The following is a 27,770-nucleotide window of genomic DNA, read 5'->3' as shown; positions in this document are numbered from 1 at the left end:
AACTAGTTTGGCGGATTCCTTTGCTCCAGTTCACCTGGGCAGACCTTGGAGGAGTCTGGCACCTCTCCTGCTCTGCTGGGCTTGGCAGGAGAAGTGCAAGAATTTCCTGTGGCGTTCCAGGGAAGCTGGGCATCCTTTGGATCTGCCTTTTCAGGACACTGTGCAGAGTTTCTTTTGTGCTGCTGCGCTGCGCATGCATGGAATTTGGAGGTTCTTGCACGTGCGATGATGAGTTTGTCTTGACTCTGAGACGGGTGCAAGATTCTTAAGACAGCCAGGTAAGTCCGCTGAGCGGTTTTGTTACCTGTTGGATTGTGGATATTTCGGCTCGACATTCTTTCGTAAAGCATTATCGTTTTAGTTGCCTTACATGGGGAAGCACTCTTATAAGAGGAAGCATGATGTATCTTCTTCTTCGGATTCATCTTCTTCCTCTCCTGAGAAAAATAGATCTGGGCGATCTGAGGCGTATTTGAAACGCTTGATTCGAGAGACTCTGTTGGAATTGTCTCCTGTAAAAAAAATGCAACAGAAGTCTCTCAGAGTCTGTTTTCCTGTGTCCTCTGGTTCTGAAAAACCAAAGGGCCAAAGGAACAAAAAGGCAAATATTTGGGAAAATAGGTTGTGCATGAACTATTGGGACCACTTCAAAGACAACATGGATTGGTTGGAAGAGAAGGCACCTGAGACTTTGTCCTCCGGATAATTGTACCAATTTCAGAGTGCCTCCGACTTGAATTTTCCAGTACATCAAATCATTTTAGATGTCCTAAAAAGGAATGGAAAGATCCAGACAAAATTATTTTTCACCGCTTCATAGCTAAATGGTATCCCCTTAAGGTCATGCATATACATTTGCTGGATTCTTTGCCTATGAGCTCTTTTTTTGCAAGTATGGTCAGCAGCACCTTCCTGTTGAAGGATGCAATTATCAAAAACATGACCGATAAAAGGTGGACTCTGCCCTCAGAAAGGTATATTCCAGTTCTCGTTTTGCCTTGAAGGTGAGTATTTATGGTTCTTATGTCCCTCAGTCCTTGCTGTCTGATATAAAGAAATTGTTCAATGCAATAGATTATTCTTTACTGGATCACATTAAGAAACAAGTGGAATTTATGTCGGAAATTGTTTTTGATGTAAGTTTTTCAGCTTTGACTGGGGTGCTTTTATAGAGCAAAACACACAAAGGGGGTTGAGGCAATGATCCCACACCTGTCACTTAAAGTGGCTCAGCTGTATGGTGATGGTGCTAGAAAACCAGGAAGTGCACCCCTCTCCACTTCGTATTGGGGTGATCCCCCAAAAACAATCACAAAAAGGAATGGGATCAGCACACATCAATTATAAATCTTATTTAGAGTTCATAAAACATCCGGTGTCCACGATGATTTGAAGAAAATGCCATGTCCACATTTTTCTTACAAACTAAAAAATGTTCTTTATTGATAAATATTTGCAGTTGTTAAAATCCAATATTCAAAAATTAAATTAGCCAATTCGTTTTGTCTCAGGAAAGACTTCTTCAGGGCTCAGAATTGTATGAACGTTATGTGTTTTTATTCAAATTACAAAGAAAAATTCTAAGACACAAATAGGTATAGTGCCAAGGCAATCATCTTAGTACGATGATAATTGTGCAGATGTTAACATTGAAAGGCAGGGTGGCCAGCGTCAATAGTCTCAGCATCCGTACCCGAAGTTTGGAGTACGGACGCTGAGATGAAACGCGCTGGCTACATACATTTTTGAATATTGGATTTTAACAACTGCACATATTTATTTACGGCGGACTTTGTGGCCCAGGCTAAAGAGGAAGCGACTGGCTCTGATTCATGGTGTAGAGCCTCTTCTGCAGAAACAAGCAATAGTGCAGGTACCTTTTGCCGAAAGGAGTCAAGGGTCTTACTCAATTGTTTTTCTGGTGGTGAAATCATCAGGATTATTTCGGATGACCCTGAACTTGACGTCACTGAACAAGTTTGCACAGATATTGCCCTTCAAAATAGAGACTTTGCAGTGGGTGATTCCTCTAATGATAATCACTAGGGACCATTTCATGGGCACTCTGGAGCTCCAGGATGCTTATTACGCCATGCCAATTCATCCCCTCAATCAGAAGTTCCTGCACTTTTGTTATCAGAGCCAACATTTTCAGTTTTGATTCCGGCAATTTGTCAAAGCAGCTCCTTGAGTATTCATGAAGGTGGTGGCTCCTCTTGTTGCATTGTTCCATCTTCAGTGGATTTGCATCTACCCATATCTGGAAGATTGGCTTCTCTATGCTCCATCCCAGTTGTAGTTATGTCAGGATCTCAGGGTAGTTTATGGGGGTATCCAGTCATTGTGTCCTCGTAAATATAGGAAAATGCAGGATGGTGCCATCACAGGGTCTTCATTGGGGCCAGGTTTTAAGCCCATCTCAACAAAGTCTTCCTTCCGGAGTCCAGGATAATGGCCCTGCAGGCCCTGGTTCTCCAAGTGTTCAGCAGTCAGTCTCTTCTGGTGAGGTGTTGGTTGAAACTTATGGGTCACATGGAAGAGGCCCTGTTCATGATTCCATGGGCCATGTTCCATCTGTGGCCATTTTAGACCCTTCTGCATGCTTGGTGGCACCATGCTTCACGAAACATCAGTGTTCAGGTGCCAGTGGCTCGAGACATTCAGTAAGAGCTTTTTTGATGGATTGATTCCTCACATCGGACAAAGGGAGTTTTTCGCAACAACAAGGTCCCCCAAAAGTGTTGACAATTGATACCAGCTCATTTGGTTGGGGGCTACTGTAGAGAGGAGGTCTCTTCAAGCCAGGTCACCCTTCCCAGACAGCAGGTGCTCCACCAACTGGAGGGAGCTCATTGCTGTGTATCAGGCTGTCTTGGGTTTTTGACAGGATCTGGAAGGTTGCAATCTGGTGTACAAAATGGACAATATGGTGGCAATGGCATATCTCAACAACCAGTGGCGATCCAGGTCCCAGTCCTTGAATCAGGTTGCAGTCCAGCATGTTTCATTGGGAGGAGTGTCACCTGGTGTCCGCTCATGCAGTACACATCAAGGGAGTTGAGAATTTCATGGCAGATTCTCAGCAGAGTTGTGCCTTACTCAGAGGAAATGTTCCGAACCAAGAGAGGTTTTCTTCAGATTCGTGCTAGGTTTGGGAAGCCAAGTCTGGATCTGTTTGACTCTCGCCACAATGCTCAGACTCCCTGTTTTTGAGACAGAGTTACTCAGAAAAGGGCCTGTGGGTGCATGCTCTATTGACCACCGGCCTCAGTCTCTTCTGTATGCTTTCCCTCCCAATTCCACTGATTCTCAAACTCCTGGCCATGATGTTGAGGGAAACAGGGGAGTTAATCTTGGTGGTTCCCTTTAGGCCTGATCAGTTATGGTTTCCTCTTCTAAAGTCCCTTGATGTTCAGGGTCCTTAGTTTGTACCTCCCTTCTGCTCTCCTCTGAGGGTGTCTCATATTGTCTCGCTCCAGAGGCCCTTCCTCTCGGAGTGGAGGTTGAAAGGAGGGGTGGTTATATCAATCAATCAATCAATCAATCAGTCTATTTGTAAAGCGCACTTCTTACCCGTGGGGAATGCTGCTACTGCTCGAAAAGCCAGGTCTTGAGGAGTCTTCTGAAGGTCAGCAGGTCTTGGGTCTGCCGTAGGTGGGTGGGGATGGTGTTCCAAGTCTTGACGGCGAGGTGGGAGAACTATCTGCTGCCGGTGGTCGCTCTTCGCATGCGTGGTACTGTGGCAAGAGAGAGGTCGGCAGAGTGGAGCTGGCGGGTGGGGGTGTGGAAGTTGAGTCGTCTGTTGAGGTACGCTGGTCCGGTGCTGTGGAGTGCCTTGTGTGCATGTGTGAGGAGCCTGAAGGTTATCCTCTTGTTGACGGGGAGCCAGTGCAGGTCTCTCAGGTGGGGTGTGATGTTGCAGCAGTTTCAGAAGTTTGGCCGAGGGTCCTGCATAGAGGGCGTTTCCGTAGTCCAATCTGCTTCTGACGAGGGCCTGGGTGGCCGCTCTTCTCATTTTGAAGGGGATCAACTTGTAGATCCTACGGAGCATGCAAAGGGTGTTGAAGCAGGAGAAGGAGACGGCATTGAGCTGCTTAGTGATGGAGAGGGTGGAGTCAAGGATGACCCCTAGGTTGCGTGTGTGGTCGGTGGGTGTTGAGGCTGCTCCCAGTGGGGTCGGCCACCAGGAGTCGTCCCAGGCCAAAGGGTTGTATTCGAGGATGAGGACCTCCGTCTTGACCAAGTTCAGCTTCAGTCGACTGTTCCTCATCCATTCAGCGACGGCCTTCATTCCTTCGTGGAGGTTGGTTTTGGCGGTGTGGAGGTCTTTGGTGAGGGAGAGGATCAGCTGGGTGTCATTGGCATAGGAGATGATCTTGAGGTCGTGCAGTCAGGCGACGTGGTGCCATGTAGATGTTGAACAGCGTTGGGCTGAGGGATGAGCCCTGGGGTACGCCGCAGATGATCTCAGTGGCTTTGGAGCGGAAGGGGGGAGGGCAGACGCTCTGTGTTCTGCCGGAGAGGAAGGAGGTGGTCCAGCCCAGGCTTTTCTAATGGATCCTGGCATCATGGAGGCGTGTTCGTAGTGTGCAGTGGCAGACCGTGTCGAAGGCAGCTGACAGGTCCAGAAGGATGAGGGCCGCTGTTTCTCCGTTGTCTAGCAGGGTCCTGATGTCATCGGTGGCGGCGACGAGGGCGGTTTCAGTGCTGTGGTTGCTGTGGAACCCAGACTGGGAAGGGTCCAGGATGCTGTTCTCCTCAAGGTAGCTGATCAGTTGTTTGTTGATGGTCTTTTCGATGACCTTCGCCTGGAATGGGAGCAGGGAGATAGGCCAGAAGTTCTTGAGGTCCTTGGGGTCCGCCTTGGGTTTCTTGAGTAAGGTGTTGATCTTGGCGTGCTTCCAGCTCACCAGGAAGTTTGCTGGCTCTGTTGAAGATGTGGTGTAGGCATGTGTCTGACGGAGATCCGGAGTGGATGGTGTTCATGATCTTGATAGTGTCGTTGATGGTGATGTTGGTCCAGGAGAGCAGGCGGTTGGTGCGGATGGTGGGCGGAAGTCTCGGTGGTTGTCGAGATGGTCGTAACCTTGAAGCTGTCGTGGATGTCTGTGATCTTGCGGTGGAAGAAGGTGGCCAGCGAGTCACACAGGTCTTGCGAAGGTGGGACGTCGTTGGTGTTGGAGCTGGGGTTGGAGAGTTCCTTCACGATGTTGAAGAGCTCTTTGCTGTAGTGTGCATTGTTGTCTAGGTGGTCTTTGAAGGAGGCCCCTTTGGCGGATCTGATGAGGTGATGGTATCTGCGGGTGACGTTCTTGTGGGCTGTGTAGCTACCTGGTGTTCGTTCACAGAGCCAGATCTTCTCCAGTTTTCAGCAGGTTTGCTTGGAGGTCTTCAGTGAAACAGCTGGCTATCATGCTGGTGTGACTGTTGAAGGGCTTCTTGAACAGGGCGAGGGTGTTGGTGCAGTCGTTGATCCACTGATTGAGGTTGCGGGTGGCGGTCTCGGGGTTGGTGGGGTCGGCGGGTGGGCTCTGGGCGAGGGTGGTGGTAAGCTGGTCTTATAGAAAAAGGTATTGTCAAGTCATTTAGCTATTGCCATTCAGTAGTCTAGGAGGTCTTCTACTTTGAAGTCTTAAGACCGCCAGTGGTGTTCATCATTGAATCTTTCCCCTTTGGACTTTCCTTTGAAATACTTTCTTCAATTCTTTTGGAAGGGTTTTGAGAAGGAGCTCTCTGTGTCCACTCTGCGTGCTGCTCAATGAGCAGCTCTTTGGGCTCTCAGAGCTCCCTGAGGGAATCTTGTAGATTCTGATGATTTTGTTGCTTGTCTGTTAAAAGGTTTGTCCGTCCCTTGTACCCATTGTGAGACTTGCCATTGGTCCTAAAGGCGCTGGTTTTCTATCATTTTGAGCCTCTTGATACTGATGATAACGTTCTAAGGATGAAGGAGGTCTTTCTTGTTGCAATCACACCCGTTGGCGAATTGGGTGTGCTGTTGGTGAAAGAACTCTTTTTTTCCTTCTATGATGATGGTGTTGTGTTATGCCTGGACCCTTCTTTTTCACCAAAGGTTTCCTCTCAGTTTCACAGGACTCAAGAGATTGTGTTACCTTCTTTGAATGGGGCAAATGATTCTGTGGGGGATTTTCAGTGGCATTTGTTGGATAAAAAAGAGGGCTTTTTGGGTGTATGTGAATATATCCAAATCCTTTAATTGTTCTGACTCACTAATTGTTTCCTTTGGTTCCTCCAATAGAGGGGAGATGGCTTCCTTGGTGTGCACCAGGTACTGGATTTAGCAAGTGATTTCCTTGGCTAATTCTTTTATAGGTTCTTTGCTCCCAAAGGGGTTAAGGAGCATTCCAGGAAAGGGATGTCAGTCTCTTGGGCAGAAATCCATGGGGGTTCCATTTCTGAGATTTTGGTGCAGCCACTTGGGCTACTCCAAATACGTTTGTATGTCATTATTGTTTGCATAATTGTTAGTTCTATGTTCTTTGGGGTGGCATTCCCCCAAACATTTTGCCTACTTGCCCCGACTTTTTGCTGTATTGGTTTGTTGGCCTTAAGACTCTGAGCACTTTACCATGGCTAACCAGTGCTAAAGTGCATGAGCTTCTCCTCTAAGCATGGTTACATTGGTGTATATATATTATTGGCATAAGTCCCTTCTAAAGTGGCAAACCACATACCCAGGGCCTGTAATCTAAATTCTACTTGTTAGACCTGGCATCCTTAGCTTGGCTCCACTGACTTCTTTGCCTTATGACCTCAAGTTTTGCTTACTTCATATTTGATGGGTTTAGGGTTCTGGGCACCTTACCACTGCAATCAGTGCTAAAGCGGATAAGCTCTGTTGTCTAAACATGGTAACATTGGCTTATCCACAACTGGTATAATTAATTTACTTGTAAGTTCCTAGTAAAGTGAACTATATGCGCCCATGGCCTGTAAATTAAATGCTACTTATGGACCTGCAGCACTTAGTGTGCCACCCACTTTCGTAGGCCTTCAACATGGATCAGGCCTGCCACTGCAGAGCCTGTATGTGCAGTTTTGAACCGCTATTTCGACATGGCAAGTTAACCACATCGATGCTCAGCATATTCCCCTCCTGTGCTGATATTTGTTGATTCCCATTGTTTCATGACGAGCTGGGCTCGTCATGAGCGTGCGAGGAGGCTACCTCATGACGAGCCCAGCTCGTCATGAGTGTGGAAGGGGTTAACCTACTTGCCAAGCCCAATCCTTCCCTTTTGTTACAAGTAAGTCACCCCCAAGGTAGCCCCTAGGTAGCCCTGTGGGCAAGGTGCAGTGTATTTAAAAATTAGTACATGTACTTTAGAGTTTTACATGTCCTGGTAGTGAAAAACTATTAAGTTTGTTTTTCACGGGCGTGGCTTTGGCGCCAGGGAAAATGGCCACCTTCACGTAGAGCTCTGCGGCGGTATTTGAGGGCAGAAGACCTCCAGGCGGCATCACCCGTTATCCGACTTCTTAATTTCTGGTGAATGGAAATGAAGACTCGCGGCTCACTTTGCGAGGTGTATGAGCATCTGGGGTGAGCTGGTTGTCCCCTCCTGTGCGGGTGCACTTTTCTCCTCAGCCCCTGGTGGCCGCCATCTTGAGCGTCTGATGCTTGGTATCCTCAGAGTGCCGCTGCTCATTTGTTTTTCATACATAAACGCTGTACCATGACACTTGAACCAAGGCCTCATTGGCTGCTGTAATATGCCTATATGCTCCTGGTTTTCTTCTTCTATGTAACATGAAGGCTTTTTGGAAATAAGTGGTTTTTCTGCATTAACTGTGTCATAAGATATATTTTCCTTTCCATCCTCCTCCACAAGTGTATGGTGTGTTTTTTTCTCTTCAAGTTTCCTACAACAACATCACGTGGTTCATGGCAAAATTGTTCTTTGGTGTAACATGACGGCTTTCTTGAAATAAGTGTTTTTTCTCCATTAACTGCATCATAAGAGATATTCTCTTTTTCACCTTCATACACAAGTATAGGGTGTTTTTTCCAAGTTACTTACAATGATATCACGTGGTTCATGGCAAATTTGCGATCTGCACGCGGTGGCATAAAAACTCCTGATCCCACTCCATCAGAAGATTACAATCCCTTCAGTATCCTGCAAGACACCATGGAAGACGAAGAATATGGTCTCTCTGCTCTACCTGTCACAGGGGGTGTGCCGCCCAATGCTTCCCGAAATGTGCCCAAGCCAACATCCAAACTACCCTCTGTCTCTACATCTTGTAAACAAGTTAAGAAAGATCCACGTCTCCTACAGGCTCTTCCTCACCTGTATCTATGGAAGTAATTTGTCTTCAAAGTCTTGAGGATAATTGGTCGCATACAGAACACAAAGTTATTCTTTTGGAAAACCGACTAGACTCCGTTCAGACCGTTGTCAATCAAGTGCCTTCTATGCAGATGGAGATTTCCCATTTAAAACAACAAGTGGGAAACCTTGTAAACCGCAATCGGCGTTAGCAGTTTACGCATTTATGGCCTTGCGGAGGGGTTGAAGGCTCTAATCCCGCCACTTTCTTTCAGACTATTCTTACAAACCTTCTTGGCTTTTCTGAATCTCCCCCATTGAATATTCAACAAGCGCATTGCCTGGGGCATAGTTCAAGGGCAGTTTTCCCATCATCTAAACCAAGAGGTGTTAGTTTATATTTTTGGGACTAATCCGACCTACTGGAGGTATTACAAGCTGCTAAAGGTAACATTTCTTGGCAAGGTTCTAATCTTTTCTTTGTGCAAGATTATGCAAAAGCTACAGCGGATCATCGAAAAAAGTTTCTGGACATGAGACCTGCGCTTCGAAGTTTGAACGCGAGATATGGTTTGTTTCATCTTCAAAGTGACTTATAATAACAAAACCACTAACTATGAGGATCCTGTTCTTCTACAGCAATTCCTGGATACCTGTAAAGAGAAGACATGGAAGTTGCCTGTTCATCGATGATTTAATTGTTTATTCTAAAGTTGTTGTTATTTGATTATTTATCCCTCTTACTTGTTGTGTTTTTACACATGTTCTGTTGTATCCCCATCTAATGCATTTTCTTTTTACTTTGCTGTCAGGTATGGTTTTCATGATCCCCTGATGTATAACTGTCACTCAGTCTGGATGGCGTCTCCCTTTCCCGTTTATCGTCCATGAGCTTCCCGGTTGGCTGTGTCATCTTCCTTCTGTGGTCCCACCGTCTTCATTGTATGTTTATGGTATGTCCTTTTGTTATTTTGTTCTCTCCGTTTCTCCTTTCGTTTCTACTTCATAATTTTCGTTCTTCTCTTCTTTTTCAATATCTATCCTACCATCTCTACTCTCCCTTTCTTCTCTTGACACAGTACTTCTCGTCTAATACCTTTATCATTTTTCTCTCTCTCAATTTTGAAATTACTGATTTCGCTGTTCGCTTATTATTGTTCATGTTAAAATCTTTTGGTTGTATTCAGAGGCACTACATGGAATGTTAAGGGAGTAAGTAATCAAATTGAAAGACGAGTATTAACCCATTTACCTATATCAAAAAACCAACATAGTGTTACTTCAAGAATCACCCCTATCTGAAGCTGAGGCATCTAAACTGAAAAGATGTTGGGTTGGCAATGTGTTTTCTTCTCCACCTCTCGGTAAGAAAAATGGTGTTTTGATTATTTTCCACAAAAAATTTCAGGTTTCAGTTGCTCAACAAGAAACAGACTCCGAGGTTTGCTGCGTTATTGTTAAACTTCTTAATATTCAGATACCTTTAGTTCTGTTCAATGTTTATGGTCCAGTTAATGTTGCCGACGTTTTTGGGACTCAGATTGCTGATAAACTCTTTTTTACTTGATGATGATTATATTATTTTTGGCTGTGACTGCAATGAAATGTTTGATCCCATATTAGACAGGCACTCATCAGTTACATTTGCCAACACTAAGATGCACTTACAATTTACCTCCACTATACGCCGCAAATCTTTAGTTGATGCCTGGAGGCTCTGTAATCCAGATCTCCGAGAATATTGTTTTTACTCCCCTCCACACCAATCACAATTCCGAATTGATTACCTCTTTTTAAGTATATAAATCCTTATCTCAGCGTGTTCTCCATTCCGAAATAGGTTCTATTTTAATTTCAGATCATGCCCCGGTTTATGTTGACTTTGATTTGCTACCTTTTGCCCCACATACTGGTAGATGGTGCTTTAATAATACATTATTTACCAATCCCAATTTCTCTAGCCAATTTAGCTCTTTTATCTCTGAATTTTTCTCTCTTAACTCAACTCCAAACTCTTCCCCGGTAATGGTTTGGGACTCTTTTAAGGCTGCAGCTCGAGTCATTATAATGACTTTTGTTTTGCAAAAAAATAAATCTTTTGAAGCTCAAACCGCTCATTTACTCAATAAGATTAAACATTTGGAATATACTTATTATCATTTCAATATGGAAACTTCTTTAAAAAAACATATTGATGCAAATCTCACTTTTCACAATTTATCCACGGAAGCTTCTTCCACCTATTTTCTTGCTACTATAGAAGCCAAAATAAAATGGGGAAATTATTGGCTAACACTTTAAAATAAGTTGAGAGAGAACTAAAATAGAATCTCTACGAAATGCTGCTGGTACTTCATTATTTAAAGACAATGATATCTTAAATGAATTTGTGTCCTGATTTTAAATCTTATCACTATGCTCTCCCTTGAGCCTTGTACTCGTTCCCCTTTATGGATTTCTATGGAGAAGTCTTTTTTTCCCCCTTTAATTTAAGGAGACTCTTGCTTTTACAAATTATATATCTTTTTTTCGCCCTCACGTTATTTCCCACAAAATTCTCATACCTATTCTACCTTCCTCTTATCCCTCTTCTACTTCTCTTGATCGACAGCCCATTCCGCATAATAATTTATAGCATATTAAAGATCGCACCATTTACTAGAAATCTTGGAGATCCAAAGGTTTATTTTGGATTTCGCAACTTTTAGCCAATGACGTTCCTCTCTCCTTTGCTGATCTTCAAATCAAATTTTGCTTGCCGTCTTTCCTTAACACCTTTGCTGCGGCCCAATTCCGCCACGGTGCTGGGACATTCCGTTCTCAGGCGTGGTTCGTACGGCCCCTGGCCGTCGTGCATACACGCCCACGGTGACTAATGACGGCATGAGCACGGAAGAGGATAAATCACAATATAATTTGTTACTTCCTTCTCTTAATCATTATCTTCTCCCATTATCTTCTGCCCCCAAGTCATCAATGTCACGTTCCACTCTTTTTCCCCTACTAGCTTCTTCTCCTTCTGCATCCTCTATTTATAAGTTTTTATTTCTATCTTCAGATAGGAACACAACTAAGACTTAGTTGGCGTGGGAAAAGGACTTATCACAGTGCTGGTCGACTCCCATGTGGGATAAATTGTGGTTTAAGATTCACAAAACATCTAGAGCTGCCAATACTTTTCAAACCCTTTATTTTGTTTATCAATGTCTCTTATTCACTCCTGCAACATTAGCTACGTTCTCTTCAAACTCTTCATCTACCTGTTGGTCCTGCCCATGCATGAATGCTGATCCAAAAGACAAGCTTTTTGATTGTCCTACTATTTCCCAATTTTGGCAATTAGTTAGGAATCAAATTAATAAAATCTTTAAAACTAATATATCTTTCTTGTTATCTAAAAAATTTTTAGGCTCCTTGTCCCTTCAATGGCCCCAACACTTTCTAACTTTAAATTAATAGATCTATTACTAGCAGTAGCCTTACATTTAATAACCTCAAATTGGAAACAAGCAGACAAAGTTACTTTTAGAGCCTGGCGGAATGCCATATGTTTCCATCACAGACTTGATACAAATTATGTCACCCCCTTAGCTCTATCTATTAAAAGAGATCTTTCATGGCATTCTTTAACTACCTACCTGGGCCGTTTCGTCTATTGTTCCACCAGTTAATACCCCGGATGAAATCCGGAAACCACCTTAATGCACTTTGTTGTCTTTTTTCTTAGAATAACAAGTCATTATTCTCCCTTACATATGTACTTTATAGAATAGTATGTTATATAATCTTAAACTTTTTTATGCTTACAGTGACTATTTCCATATGCTGTTTCTCTGCTAATGGTATATAAGTTATGATACATTTTTCATCCTGTGTTTCTTTTCACCCCCCCTCCTTCCCCTCCCTTTCCCCCTTCTTTTCCTTCTTTTTTCAATTTTACTCCCTTACTTCACAGAGCATATTTTATGATAACTAGTATTTATTTTTCTCTTTATAACATTTATATGTACTTGAGATATATTGTACTTATTGTATATGCTGTTTTACTTCTATTGACTTTTTTACTTAATAAACTCAATCTTAAAAAAAAAAAATGTTTTTCACTACTGCAACGCCAATCTAGCCCATAGATTAACATTGGGTAGCCTTAAAACTTCTTTTAAGTATAATTTACAATTGGGAAAAATAGTGATTTGTAGTTTGGTGCCCCTGCACTCACAATAAAACCACAAGTCATGGTGAAGATGGATTTTAAATTTTAAGTCTGAAAATGCCACTTTCTAGAAAGTTGGCATTTTCTTACTTTAACCATTCTGTGCCTCTACCTGTCCCTTAACACACATCTGGGTTGGGTGACAGCTGGGCTTTGTGCATTCCCTCTAGACAGTCACACAAAGGGAGCTGGGGTGTGACATTTGCATTCTGATGACCCATCACCTGTCAGATGGACCTTCCTTAGGCAGATTTGGAGGGAGGAGCTGATACTTGCACCTGAATAGGATTGTGCCTGTCCCCACATAAAGAGCTTCATACCCCCTGTAGTTAGTCTGGAGGAAGGGCAGAAAAGGCAGGGACCTTATGATCTTCAAAGGCCTCTTTGTAGTGTCTGCTGCTTCAAAGGCACATTTGGGTATAAGTACTGGACCCCTGAAACTACCAGATCAGAATGTTGCTGGAACCAAGGGGCCCGATTCACAGAACTAACTTAAGACAAAATCCTAAACTTACTACCATTTTGGTATTCACAGAAAGCACTTACTCATTTTGGTATTCACAGAAGGCACTTACTCATTTCGGTATTCACAGAAGTTAGGAGTCCTAACTTTAGGACTCCTAAATGCCTTCTGTGAATACCAAAAGTCTTAAAGTTAGGATTTTTCTCAGTTTAGGAGTAGTAAAGTTAGGGCTCCTAACTTTAGGACTCGTAAATGCGTTCTGTGAATACCGAAAGTCTTAAAGTTAGGATTTTTCTCAGTTGAGTAGTAATAAAGTTAGGACTCCTAACTTTAGGACTCCTAAAGGCCTTCTGTGAATACCGAAAGACTTAAAGTTAGGATTTTTGTCAGTTTTGGAGTACTAAAGTTAGGAGTCCTAACTTTACTACTCCTAAACTGAGAAAAATCCTAACTTTAAGACTTTTGGTATTCATAGAAGGCCTTTAGGGGTCCTAAAGTTAGGAGTTCTAACTTTACTACTTCTAAACTGAGAAAAATCCTAACTTTAAGACTTTTGGTATTCAGAGAAGGCATTTAGGAGTCCTAAAGTTAGGACTCCTAACTTCTGTGAATAACAAAATGAGTAAGTGCCTTCTGTGAATACCAAAATGAATAAGTGTTTTCTGTGAATACGAAAATGGTAGTAAGTTAGGATTTTGTCTTAAGTTAGTTCTGTGAATCGGGTCCACTGACATTCTGCCTGGAAGAAGAGATGCTGTGCTGTAGGAGGGACTGCCACTTTGCTAACTGCATTGCTGTGTTGGCCTGTTGCTTCCCAATTGCTGTTCTGTAGGGGGACTGCCACTTGGCGTCCTGCTTTGCTGTGTTGGCCTGCTACCTGTGGCTTTGCCTCGGAGTGAGAAGGACTGGACCTTTTCTCTATATCCTTGAACCCAAGTTTCTCTAATGGCTTGGAGGCCTGTCTCCTGTTCTCTGAAGTTTCAGGGTCACAAAATACCTCTTGCAACTCTACTCGTGTTGCTGGACTCTGCCATCAGTGAGCCCTGCCTTTGCATGAGGTTCCCCCTCCAGTCCTGGGCCTCAGAAGTAGGTTCTGCCACTGTTTTCTGTAAGAATCAATGCAGTGAACCCTTTACGCTGCTCGAAACCGACGCAGTGCCATTTCGATTACAATACATGTCCCCACTGCAAGGTTCTACAATGAAGCAGATCCGAAACGAAGACACTGCTGTGAGACTCAATGTTGATGCAGCAATAATCCTTCGACACCAACTGGGAGGCTCGACGCAGACGTGTCAACCCTACTGTGTGAATCGAAAATACTTGAGGAGTCCTCGATGCTGATGATTGCTCCATACAAGTTACTTTTTCAGTGGGTTTATTGGATTCTTGTCATTTTGGTCTTGTTTTTTAAATATTCTCTATATTACTAAACTGGTGTATGGTCTTTTGGTTTTCTTCACTGTGATACTGCAATTTAAGTGTTGAAGAAGTACTTTTCCCATAGGTTCTTAAGTTATGCCTCCCTGCTCTGTGCCAAGCTACTAGAGTGTGAGCACAGGTTAATTTAGGTGATGTAGATGACTTACCCTGACTAGGATTGTGGTCCCTACTTGGACAGCATAGAGTTCTGTGTCAACTACAGACAAAATGTCTTTGCTTACTACTGGGCCTACAGCACTGGCTGTGCTACCCACACAAGTAGCCTTTCAAACCAGCCTGCATGTGCAGTTTACTGCCCCTTCAATGTGGCATTTAAAACCACTTGCCAAGCCTTAAACCCCCCTTTGATTGCACATAAATCACCCCTAAGGTAGGCCCTAGGGGGCCCTGAGGGTTGGGTGCTAAAAGGTAGGACATGTACTTTTAAGTTTTATATGTCCAGGTAGTGACAAACAACTGAATTCAGTTTTCACTACTGTGAGGTCTACTTCTCTCATAGGCTAGGACTGGAAATTTCTTAAAACACATTTAAGCTGTAATTCCTAATTATAAAGGAATAGCTACCTCATGTTTCATATCTTTGCAATGGTAATGAAATATCTTCTTTACTGGTAAAGTTGGACTTAACATTACTGTTTTTGAAATGCCACTCTTAGAAAGAGGGCATTTCTCTGTTCTTACTCCTCTGTGTGCCTTGTAGCCTGTCTCTAATACACATCTGGGGTGGGTGACAGCTACACACTTTGTACATTCCATCTAGAAACCCACAAACAACGGAAGGGTGGATGTCGAAAGAACTCATTTGCATTCATCTATATTCTGATAGCTCTTCCTTGACAGGAAGCGAGAGTGAGAGCTGACACTTGCACCTGAATAGGCAGTGTAATGTGTCCCACACAAAGTGCTAATCACCCCCCCCCACCCCCCCCCACAGATAGCCTGGCAGACAGCGCTGGTAAGAAAGGGGACCTGTGCAGTTCAAGGGCATGTTTTGAAGTAACACTCACTTCAATGGGACATTTGGGTATAAGTACTGGGGCTCTGATCATACCAAGACAGTGTACTACTGGACCTGTGAAGAACTCTGTCAGAAGTAAAATCTGCTGTGCTACAAGGATTGCCACACTGCTTGGCTGACTGTTCTGAAGGAACTGCTTCTCTTCTTCGCTCAGCTGCCCTGCGTCCTGCTGATCTCTGCCCTGCTGAGGACAAGTACTGGACCCATCTCACTAGAACCCAGAGGGACTCTAATAGCTTGCTAACTTTCCCCCTGTTCTGAAGTCTCAGGGCCATAAAAGAGTTCATGCAACCCTGCTGCTGCTGCTGGACTCTGCCATCTTTGAGCCCTTCCCTGCCTGAGGCGGCAATCCAGGCTTAGGCCTCAGAAATGGGTTCTGCAGCTGTTTTTGCTTCCAAATTGATGCAGTGATTCCTTTGCGCTAATCGTAACTGACACATTGTCCTTCAATGCCGAAGCAAGAGCCGATCAACAATATCGCCTTGTCGGACTGTGCGGTTTGATTATGGCACATAGCATGGCTTGACGATGACGCAGCAGCTGCATCATAAGAGGTTCATCAATGAAGCTTTCATCGACCGCCTGGTTCAGGCCAACTCTTTGCCTTCATTAACGGTATCGACAACGACAAGGTGCCACCTCAACTACTCTGTTCAAGTCTTTTATATCGACGCTTGCTCCATCCAAGGTACTTTGTCAGCAGGACCTGACTGAGTGCTGTAGCTGGCATGCCCTCAAATGCGGTCGGCCTGAGCTTTTGATTCACCCCGATATGGCATGACCTCAAGTAACCCCTACCGCTATTGACTTCTAATCACTATTTTTGGTTTATTCTTTATAAATTCATTACTCTACTTCTATTTATTGGATTTTTGTCATTTTGGTCTTGATTTTCTTATAAAAATATTCTCTATTTTATTTAACCTGTGTGAAGTATTTTTGTGGTGTTTTCATTGTGTTACTGGATTTTTGTGTTGCACAAATACTTTACACATTGCCTCTTTCAATAAGCCTGCCTGCCCTGTGCCAAGCTATCAGAGGGTGGGCACAGGTTATCTTTTAGTATGTATCCAGCTTACCCTGACTAGGATTGTGGTCCCTATGTTGACAGTGTGCATACCTCTGCTGACTAGAGACTGTGGGGCATATTAACAAGTGGCAGCGATAATTATCGCTGACCGCTGTTAGCGTGAGAAAATCTATCGCCGGCTATCACTGGCGATAATCCCCATGTTAGCGTTGTATTAACAACGCTTAACGCCATGGAGGTAAAAATCCCAGCGATAGCGGGGATTATCGCTGTTTTCAATGGAATATCGCTGTTTTTCCAGCGATATTCCATTGAAAATGGTGATATCCTTGTTGATAGGGCAGGGTAATCTTAGCCATGTAATCCACCTCCCATTGGATTACATGGCTAAATCAGGTCACAATCAGGTGTTAGGAAGGCAGCGTTAACTGTGGTTAGCGCTACTTTTCCTAACGCTTTGCTTGTTAGCGTGCAGCTTGATAATAGGAGAAATGTCGCTTAGCGACATTTCTCCAATTATTTTGCTCTGGAACGCCCTCTTTGCATCTCTAATGAGATGCAAAGCTGGGCTCTGTTGAAAGGCTTGCTAAATCAGCAAAACAAGTGATAGCGTGTCTTTGCTGATAAAGCGATGAAATTATTGATGCTTTTCGGCTGAAAACGTCCGCAAAAGCGGCGATAATTTCATGTCGCCTCTTTGGTAATATGCCCCTCAATTTCTATCAATAACGTATTGTCTGACAGTACTAATTTGGATATGGGCATGCTGCGAGCTACATTAGCTTTATTTTGTTCGTGTAAACTATTTATTAAATAAATAAATCACTATTGGGTTTTGCAAGCAAAGGTGGTTTAAGTATTCTTTTACTGTTTTCTACAGCTGCGCTTGATGGCCGGTTTGAGGTTGCTTTGGTGTTCCTCATTACGAATGGAAAGAGGACAAGGGGGAGCTGGAGGTAATGTCACATTACTTATTGGTAATCTTCATTACTCATGGTCATGTCGTCCTCGTCCTCTTCCTCACACCGTTACCTCTCTTCCTTCCATCAACCGGGCCTTCAGCTGGTGAAGGCTTGGATTTCAGGAGGAATGCTTGGTAAGTAAACCCTTTATAGGAACCAGCCTTGTGGGAGGGGCTTATACTTAGCATCCTTCTTGTTTTTTTCTGTTTGTGAGGTGGGAGCTCCTTATTAGTATCTAGTGCTTTATTCGTGGTTGGTGGTTGCAAGTGGTGGGCAGCAGCACTTATTTTTAAGTACTGGAACTGATTTCTCATGAGCAAACTTTGATCCAAAGGAAAAGGAGAAAGGAAGAAAGGGGAGAAAGAAGGAGAAAGAGAAAAATAGGAAAACAGTGACTAGTAGAAAAAGCAGAGATACAAAAGAGCATGCAGGAGTGAAATAGAGGGACAGAATGTGTAGGTGTTGGAAAAAAAGAGGGATGAGGCAGAATTAAGGGCCAGATGTAGGTCGGTCGGTAACGGCCGAAAATCGGTATTTTCGGCCGTTACCGACCGGTATTTAGAAAATGGCATGTAGGGGCCTTCATTTTACAGAATGGGTAAATTTACCGATTCGGTAAATTTACCGAGTCTGTAAAATACCGAATCGGTATATTTACCGATTCGGTAAATCCCAGATGTAGGTGGGACTCTTCTGAGTCCCAAAGGCCCTACAAATTCGGTATTTTACCACCCAATCCAATTGGGTGTTAAAATACCGCATTCAGGTGTGCATGCACATGTGTGCATGCACACCTAGCCATGTGACATGTGTGCCACATGGCGCACATGCCTATTTGTGGGGTGCCAGAGGGTGTCAAAGTGACACCCCCTGCACCCTTGCAAAAGTCGGTATTTACCGATTCGGTAAATACCGAATCGGTATTTCCCATTGATTCCTATGGGCTTCACAGCCCATAGGAATCAATAGGGAATACCGATTCTTTATTTACCGAATCAGTAAATACCGAATTCTAACGATTCGGTATTTCAACATCTGGAAATACCTACATCTCCCCCCTTCATATTTACCGACTCTTAAATACCGAATCCGTAAAATTCGGTATTTAAGAGTCGGTAAATATGAATTACCTACATCTGGCCCTATGACTTTTCAGCCTTGATTATCAGTAGCCATGACATTCAGAAGCATCAGCAGTGGATTTCTAGGAACAACTTTGTAATTCTACACTTATTTCATTACAAATTAAGTAGTGCGGTTATCTATATTGAATATGAAACCTTCAAAAATATTGACAGCAGACAATCTTCCATTTTCATTTGGGAAGAGCATGGTTTTATTTTAGTTGATGTGCTTCTCTGTGCTGACATCTTTAAGTGTTTGTCACACAACGCACTGAACGAATTATACAAGCAGCTGCAATGTTAGACAGTTATGGTGTGGAAATGTCATGGGTCAGAAATGTTCACCTATTGATTGACATGTGGATGAGAGGTCTGGGGGTGGATTACATGGCTGTCACGGCTACGTGGGCAATCTTTCCATCAATCAGTACCAGCATCAGTAGTCAAGCACCACAACAAGCTGATACTTTCTATTGACAACCACATCTCGGCACGCAGGGCTTTAATAGAAGGGCCTACAAAGCTGCTGATGTGTTGGAGAAATTTCAGACTGTGATAACTCAATGATTTCACCCTTGATGCATACGTGCTGACTCTACTAGCCCCAGAATTGATGCTGATGCCCTTGTAGAACAGATTGTCAAGAGGCTGCATATTTACATATGTTCTCATCTATTAATGACCCACTTCCTTCTATACCAGCTGGTAAATTCAGGCTAGCAGTAGATCTTCTTTCATGTTTAATACTTATATGATTCTTGACTATAAACTGCAAATATGGATTCATGTTCATTTCGTTCAGACTTGTTCACCAGCTGAAGCATGGTAAAAACCATAAACAGTAAACAAAATAAAACAGTGCAGGAGTTGGTAGTTTGCATCTAATTCATTTATCAGCAAATCATTTCAGATCTCTGAAAAGTAGTTCTTACCACTACAGATGCATTGTTACTTGATGGTGGCGCTTATCTAATGTGCTGGAGACTTTTTATCCTAACAGAAATATTATTGTAGGCCAGACTATATGGGTGTAATCATAGGAATTCCGACAGTTATTTACTCTTTTGTTATTGATTTCATGTGTCCTTACTCTGGACATGTTATATTTGGCATGTGGCTTTGCTCGAAACCCCTAAAGATTTGTTGTATATGTCCCTTTTTTATATTTCATATTTTTCAATGTTAAAAAACTAAACTATCACTCTATTACCTTCCAGGAGCACATAAAATAAGCATACACGTTACTATGTTAGAAGTCAATCACCCAAAAATCTCCCCTTTTCTAAACAACATGGTGGAGGTTGAGGTAACTGTGAAATGTGGTACACGGAGATGATACCAGAATTCTGAATTTAGTTTGTAGTTCCTCAAGGTGAAACTTAAGTTTCGTAGTGTTACTTTGCTGTATCTTTGTGCACTTAAGCTAAATTCCTGTGGCATAAACTTAACTGTGATATATCTGAATATCTGAACAAAGGTGAACCCTATCTTTGAAAGTCCATAAGTGGAAAGGTAGTCATGTTTGGTTCCCCAGAGTAGTAGTCCAGTGAGGGGTTTTGTAATGAGGAGAAAATTCATTTGAAAGGGAAGTATCTACCTTCAGATCTTAAAGATCTAAGAAACCTTAGTACCAACTTCCTTGGAAATCTGTGCCCTGGATTGCCTTCAGCAGGAGGTGGAGAGCAGCGGTGTCTGTGCCCTGATTTACAGAACAGCACTGGAGGTGGGAATTAGACTGACGTAAATGGTTTCTTAAAGTAACATCTCAAACTGTTGTACTACCTCCTAGGTATTGGATTTGAAATGGGATGTCCTGCAGAGTTTCCTCTAAAATGCAATACATAATATACGTGACCAGTGAGGGCCTGATTCACAAAGGTAAACTTACATGTGTGTGTAAGTTTACGCTTTTTCAGTATTCACAAAACTGCATTATAATAGTAAGTTTGCAAGTGCGGAGACTCTGCAGTCGGGCGGAGAACTCTGCACATAAAAAGATATATTTAAAAAAAAGATCTATGTGCGGAATTCTCTGCCTGACTGCAGTGTTTGGACAAAATATCGGGTTGGAAATATCGGTGCAGAAATATCAGGAAACAAACATTGTAACACAGCAATACCATGACACTGAAATATAATTGTCAAGAATATTGATTTTATAGGTAAGAAATATAGTTTTCAAGAATACCGGTGTTGTAAATATTGTTATTAATAATATAGTTGTAAATAATATTGTTTTTAATTATCTTTATGTGTGTTAGTTTATATATTACTTTTATGAGTTATTATTTTTTGTGTAATTATTAATAATCTTTGTAAATAGAGTTTGTATGGTTAAGTGATTTGTAATTTGAAATGTAATTGTAATAGTAATTTATGTTGTCGTAGCAGGTTGCTACACTTGTAGGGGTGTAAGTTGGGAAGTTAATTAAGAATAATTAATTTATTATTGATTATTTGATTAATAATTATGTAAATGTGTAATCATTATATCTTTTAAGTTATTAGGTACGGGATGCTAGGTTTTAGAGGTAAAGGATGGGAAGTTAATTGAGTAATAATTAATTAACAACATATAAATAATTATTTAATAATTACGTAGATTTTAACGTTGTTTGTTACATGCGGTTTGGAGGCTTTTTAGGGGTATAGGGTGGAAAATGAATGAATAATTATTATATTATTTATTAAACAAGTATTGATTGATTATTTACTTAATAATTAATAATTACTTGATTAATTATTTGATGATTACATATTAATTTGTTAATTAATTAATACATATGTTAATTGTGTTACATGTATTTATTTCAGTTATATTTTAAGGGTGGGCTGTTACGTTTGTGGGAGTAAAGTGTGGTAAGTTAATTAAGTAATAAATAATGGGCAATTTTTAATTGTTCAATTGTGTTTTTTTTTTATAGATAGGTGAAGTAATTTCCCTGCTGTTGCATAGACTAGACTGGGAATAGTAAATCTTTTCCCTCAGACGTCCAATGCTTTCAATTTTGTTGCATAGATTGGAGTGGGAATAGTACATTTCACCCCTCTGAAGTCCAACACTTTCCCTAATGTTGCACAGACTGGAGATGTATTAGTACATTTTACCTGTGTGAAGTCCAACGCTTACCCTACTGTTACATAGACTAGAGTGGGAATAGTAAATGTTACTCCTCTTGAGTCTAACATGTTCCCTATTGTTGCACAAAGTTTAGTGAGAATTTGTTACATTTACCCCTCGGAACTCCTATATCTTTCCCTACTGTTGCACAGACTGGAGTGGGAATAGTACGTTTTACCCCTCTGTACTCCAATGCTTTCCCTACTGTTGCACAGACTGGAGTGGGAATAGTATATTTTACCTCTCTGAAGTCCAACACTTACCCACTGTTCCACAGACTGGAGTGGGAATAGTAAATGTTACCTGTCTAATGTCCAAAGCTTACCCTGTTATCACACAGGTTGGAGTGGGAATAGTAAATTTTACTTCTCCGAAATCTAACGCTTACCGTGCTGTTACACAGACTGGAGTGGAAACAGTACATTTTACCTCTCCGAGACCAATGCTTTCGCTACTGTTGCACAGACTTGAGTGGGAATAGCAAATGTTAGTCTCCTTGAGTCGAACATGTCCTCTACTGTTGCATATAGTGTAGGGGGAATTTGCTAAATGTACCCCTCAGAACTCCAATATCTTTCCCTACTGTTGCACAGACTGGAGTGGGAATAGTACATTCTACCCCTCCGAATGCCAATGCTTTCCCTACCTTTGCAGAAACTGGAGTGGAGATAGTAAATGTTACTCCTCTGGATTCCAATGCGTTCCCTACTATTGCACAGACTGAATTGGGATTAGTACATTTTACCCCTCTGTAGTTTAATTCTTTCCCTACTGTTGCACAGACCCGAGTGGGAATAGTAAATGTTACTTCTCTGGAGTCCAATGCTTTCCCTACTGTTGCATAGACTGGAGTGGGAATAGTAAATATCACCCCTCCAGAGTCCATCGCTTTCCCTACTGTTGCACAGACTGGAGTGGGAATACTAAATGTTACTCCTCCAAAGTCCAATGCTTACTCTACTGTTGCATACACTGGATTAGGAATAGTACATTTTTCTTTACTTTGCTGAAGTGCAACGCTTTTCCTACAGTTGCACATAGTAAATGTTACCTCTCCGGAACAGTGGTGGCTGGTGACATTTGAAAGAGGTAGGGCGTAAAAGTTCGGTATGACTTTTATGTAGCGACGCTGGCAAACTTAATGGACAAACGTGGGGTCCAGGCTGGATCCACCTCCAGAGATAAAAAGTGAAAAAAAGATTTGCACATCTTCAACCACCTCTCTTTCCTCTTTAGCACTCTCTTTTCACTCTTCTCCAAATGCAATTCCTTGCATCTCCCTCACTTCACCACTTCCAAGCATACACTGCCTTCACTAACTCACATTCAAGAAATGTGTTTACTTTTGCTTTTGCCCTGTGAATATGTCGCCATCTGTGCACCCCATGCACACACGTTTTCACAAAATTGCAATTACAACTGGAATACATGACCATTGTTCTGTGTGCTCTGCAGAGAAACCAACCCACTGACAGGCACTATGCTTTGGCTTCAGGGTCAGGGCTCTCAATCAAAGCCCTTCATAAACACCTGCATAGCTCAAAGTATGCATGGAAAAAATACAGAAAGAAACACAACATGATTAAATAGCTAACTCTTGCGGTAAGCAAAATTAAGTAAAACTGGAAATAATAGAGGAACTAAATCGCTGACATGCATTGCCGTAACATTTATAACACTCATTGTTTAGAAATCAATCCATGTTTTTGGCATTAATGTTGTTAAGTGCATGAAGATATGGCCAGTTTTAATGTCATACAGCAGATATCTGTCAACTGTATGTACATTTCTCTTTCTTTGCGTTTGACTCGGATATTTAGATTAACTTCAGAAGGGAACAAGAATCCTGACCTGCTCGTCTTTTGGGTCCATTTCACAGGGAATAAATGCAGCAGTGCCACTTCTAACGGGACCAGCAACATGCAGCCTGGGCCTGGAGTGTCATAGTGGGGGAGGTTAGGGTGGAGAGTGGGTCTCAGAACAATATACATAATAGAATATTAGCATTGTAACACTTACCATTACCGAGAACAAGGCACCAAAACACATGTGCTTACATTCACTCCTACGTGTAGCTAATGGGAAAGAGTGTGATTTATGCCTGTGACTGATGGACGGCTGCTCTCACGCAGTGACAGAGACTCAAACGCCCAAAACCATGACGCTGAAAGCGTCACTGTTCGATAGTGGATACTGCCGATGACTTCAATGGCACTTATTTATTATGGAGGGCTTTAGAACAGTGAGCCCTGGGTCGCGCATCACAGTTCAGAAAGTTGTTTTACTGCCTGGATTACATCTCCTGCTTCAGAACGAGGCGGGCAAGCAGCCTGGGACACACAGTTGAGACTTAAATACATCAATTTGTTTAGAGACGCAATCGTATCTCTAAATAAATTGATCTATTTAATATTTGTACAGGAATGTGAAGGAAATAATTTCAGAGGGGCGCAGCCCCAGAGCCCAATGGAGAATCCAACTCTGTTCCGGAGTCAACGCTTTCCCTACTGTTGCACAGACTAGAATGGGAATCGTACATTTTACCCATTCAGAGTCCAACGAGTTCCCTAATGTTGCACAGACTGGAGTGGGAATAGTACATTTTAAACCTCCCGAGTTTAGCGCTTTCCCCACTGTTGCAAAGACGGGAGTGGGATTAGTAAACGTTACCCCTATGACATTGATTGCTTTCCCTACTGTTGCACAGACTGGAGTGAGTATAGTATACATATTATTCCTAGGTGTTAATATTTATTTATGTTGTTTAAATATATATAATAATATTAATTGTTTAATTTGATAATATTTGTATAAGTATATACATATTTTTTCTTTTTTTTTTGTATAATTTTGTTTTTCAATATTTTTTGTAAAACTTGTATTAATATTTAAATAACTTATTGAATATTTTGCTGTACATTTGTTAATATTTTTTGTATTTTATGTATTTATATATATAAATATACACATATATTTACATAGATATGCTTTCATAGTAGTATATAACAAATTAATGTATTGCAAAATATTTTTCAAAAACCATTGTGATATATGCATATATTAATATACACGCATACATGACAGCTGGCAGAAAACTCTGCCCTCTTATTTAGCGATACCAGTGCCTACCTTAACCTATTCAAGAGAGAAGTTGATGGAGGTTGGGACTAATATCACTAGGCCGGAATGCGAAGGCAGGCTCTGCTTGGAGACTGGAGGCCACACTAGCTGCTGTCCCCATTGTAACTGGTCAATAGTCCAGTCGCAAAGAAGATTAAGCCCTCGCAGCTGTCCCCATGCAGGACAGTGAAATATCTGCAGCTTCGATTATGCAAATGCGTGCATTTGTTTTTAACATTGTGGCGGGTGGTGCAGTGAGCACCGCCCGCCACAATGTTAACTTGAGGAATGCGCCCGCCACTGTGGCGGGCGCATCCTAATGCCAATGTCGGGGCCCCCGCCCTTTAGGCCATCCTAAAGGACCCCTAAGTAAGACAATCTCTGCAGTATTATGTGTTTTTTATCCCCTAACATGAAGGAACTTTTGGAATCAACAACTATCCAAACATGTGTGTTATGTCGGTGTTTACCTGTGTGTCCTTGTCCTTTTCTTGTCACTTTTCTCCACAGGGTGTAAGATCTTTGGAGGAATTATGCAACCCTATATATATATATATATATATATATATATGCACATTCTTTGTCCTTAAGGTCACTGATACCCACATGACAGTTACTAATGCATAATGAGAAAGTTATTGATTATGTACTTCTTTCCCTCCAGGTCTTGATAAACCGCCAATTGGGCGCAGAGACTACGTGTTGAACTACATTTTAGGTACATACACACCTATAGTTCACAGTTTTTGTATAATACACTTTTATATATACAACCATGTGAGTAAGGTGGGAATTTTGTGCATTTCCTGTCCTGAAGAAGGAGTTTCGCACTCCGAAACATGTTCATGTCGACGCACTACAGAGGTTAATGTACATAATTATACATCAGTAACCTCACACTGCACCCTTTTTAATAATACCAGCCAGGGGCTTAATTAAAGTATTTTTTCCCATGAGCCAGGTGTTTTTTAACTATCACCTTCACCACTCCACCACTCACATAGAATACCCCACACACATCCACACATAGTCCACAGAAAGTGCTCCCACGTAGTTGTCGGTTGTAGCACGCCACATCCCGTAGAGGGGTGCGAAGACCCCAATGATGAAGCATGACACCAAGGGGCCTGTTGGTGTGTGAGGGGTATTTAAACAACACGGTGTGCTCCCCACCACAGTAGGGACCACCACCACCTGCTTAGTGGATTCCACTTTGTTTACTTATAACGTGCAGGGAGACTGAATCCACTGTTTCTCTCCCTCCCCCCTATGTAATATAGATACCATATATAAACATGCCACAGAAGTTTGAGATCTCTTATATGATCAGAAACCAGACATCTGTTTTTTCACAGACATATGGTTACATACGCATTCAACTCCCTCTCTAGCTAGCGCATTTCCGGCAGAATATACGGTTGCAAGACTGGATAGAATAGGGAAGAGGGGAGGAGGACTGCCGATAGGCACTCGCCCAACTTTGAACATAAAAATCTTGGATACCATCTCATCGCCTAGTATGGAATTGATGATATTCTCTATGGAACCTTCCCAAGGCTTTAAGGTGTGGGGGCGATAGTGTATCACCTTCTGGGGGAAAATAAGAAGTCCTTCTGTGCATCATTATTGGAAATTCTCGCCCCATATGTTTTACAAACAGAACATTTCTTTCTCTTGGGAGATTTTAATTTTCATTTAGATATGGTCACCAACATTGACACAGTAGGCCTGCTAGCAGCTACGGAGACGTTAGGTCTCTTTCCAAGAGTCTGCAAACCGACACATATAGCGGGGCATGTACTTGACAATATTTTTTCGAACATGCATAATCTTTTAACTGAACCACCACAAGCAGTAAGCTGGTTGGACCACTTGGGCCTGAGTTTTTTTTTCACCGTTCCGTAATGTCAATGTCAGCCTCAAGGGCGTAAAATTGCCCAGAGACTATGGAAGAAAGTTACATCAAAATCATTTGGCACAGTATTCTCTCCTCTGTCATTTAGTGACTGCAATGACAGCAATGCAGTTCTGAATAAATTGGAGACAGCGATGACAGCAGCTTTTGATATCATCGCCCCAATCAAAGCAACCATAGTCCGTGATAGGATCGCCCCAGCTCCATGGTACTCAGACAGTTTAAAGATGGAGAAATCCTCTTGCAGAGTCAGTCAGAGAACATAAATGGAGGAAATCAAAATTAGGGGAAAACAGATTAGCCTATAACATAGCACACAGGGCGTACCTCAAGAATTGTAATAGGGCCAGGAGAACATATCTAGCCACCTAAATAGATGAGCACAGTGCTCGTCCAAAGAGCTCTTTAGGATCCTTAAAGAGTTTACCACTCCCAGAGCCAACAATATCTCTTGTCCTCCCACGCAGGAATTATGCGATGAGTTAGCTACACACTTTAAATAAAAAATGTGATAAAATCTATGACTCCTTTCATCAGGATTTGGAGACTAGAGAAGAAACTTTAACCCCTGATAATCTTCTCTCATCTAGATTAGAGACCTTTGCAACTATCACCACGGAGCAAGTCCTACAACTATTGGCACATATTAAGTCAGGATCCCCGTCAGACGTGGTGCCCCCCTACATCATCTACTAACTTGCGAAGGAGTTGGTCAACCCAATCGTGGAAATCTGTAACATGTCATTAGAGACCTCCTCCTTCCCATCGAAATGGAAGAAGGCATACATCAAACCATTGCCATCAGATGGTGCTGATCTACAAAACTACAGACCCATCTCTCTGCTGCCGGGTTGATCAAAAATAATGGAGACCTTGGTCAAGCGACAACTCTCAGACTACTTGTAACATCACAATCTTCTTGACCCCTCTCAGTCAGGCTTCCGTGCGGGGTATAGCAGCGAATCTGCTTAACTGAGGTAACCGACTCAATTATGTCACTGTTAGACGAGGGAACACCCACAATGCTAATCCTTTTGGATCTGTCGGCAGCCTTTGACACCATCTCTCAC

This window comes from Lissotriton helveticus, chromosome 7 (assembly GCF_964261635.1).
Source record: "Lissotriton helveticus chromosome 7, aLisHel1.1, whole genome shotgun sequence".
Taxonomy (NCBI): Eukaryota; Metazoa; Chordata; class Amphibia; order Caudata; family Salamandridae; genus Lissotriton; species Lissotriton helveticus.
This window is presented reverse-complemented; position numbering follows the sequence as displayed.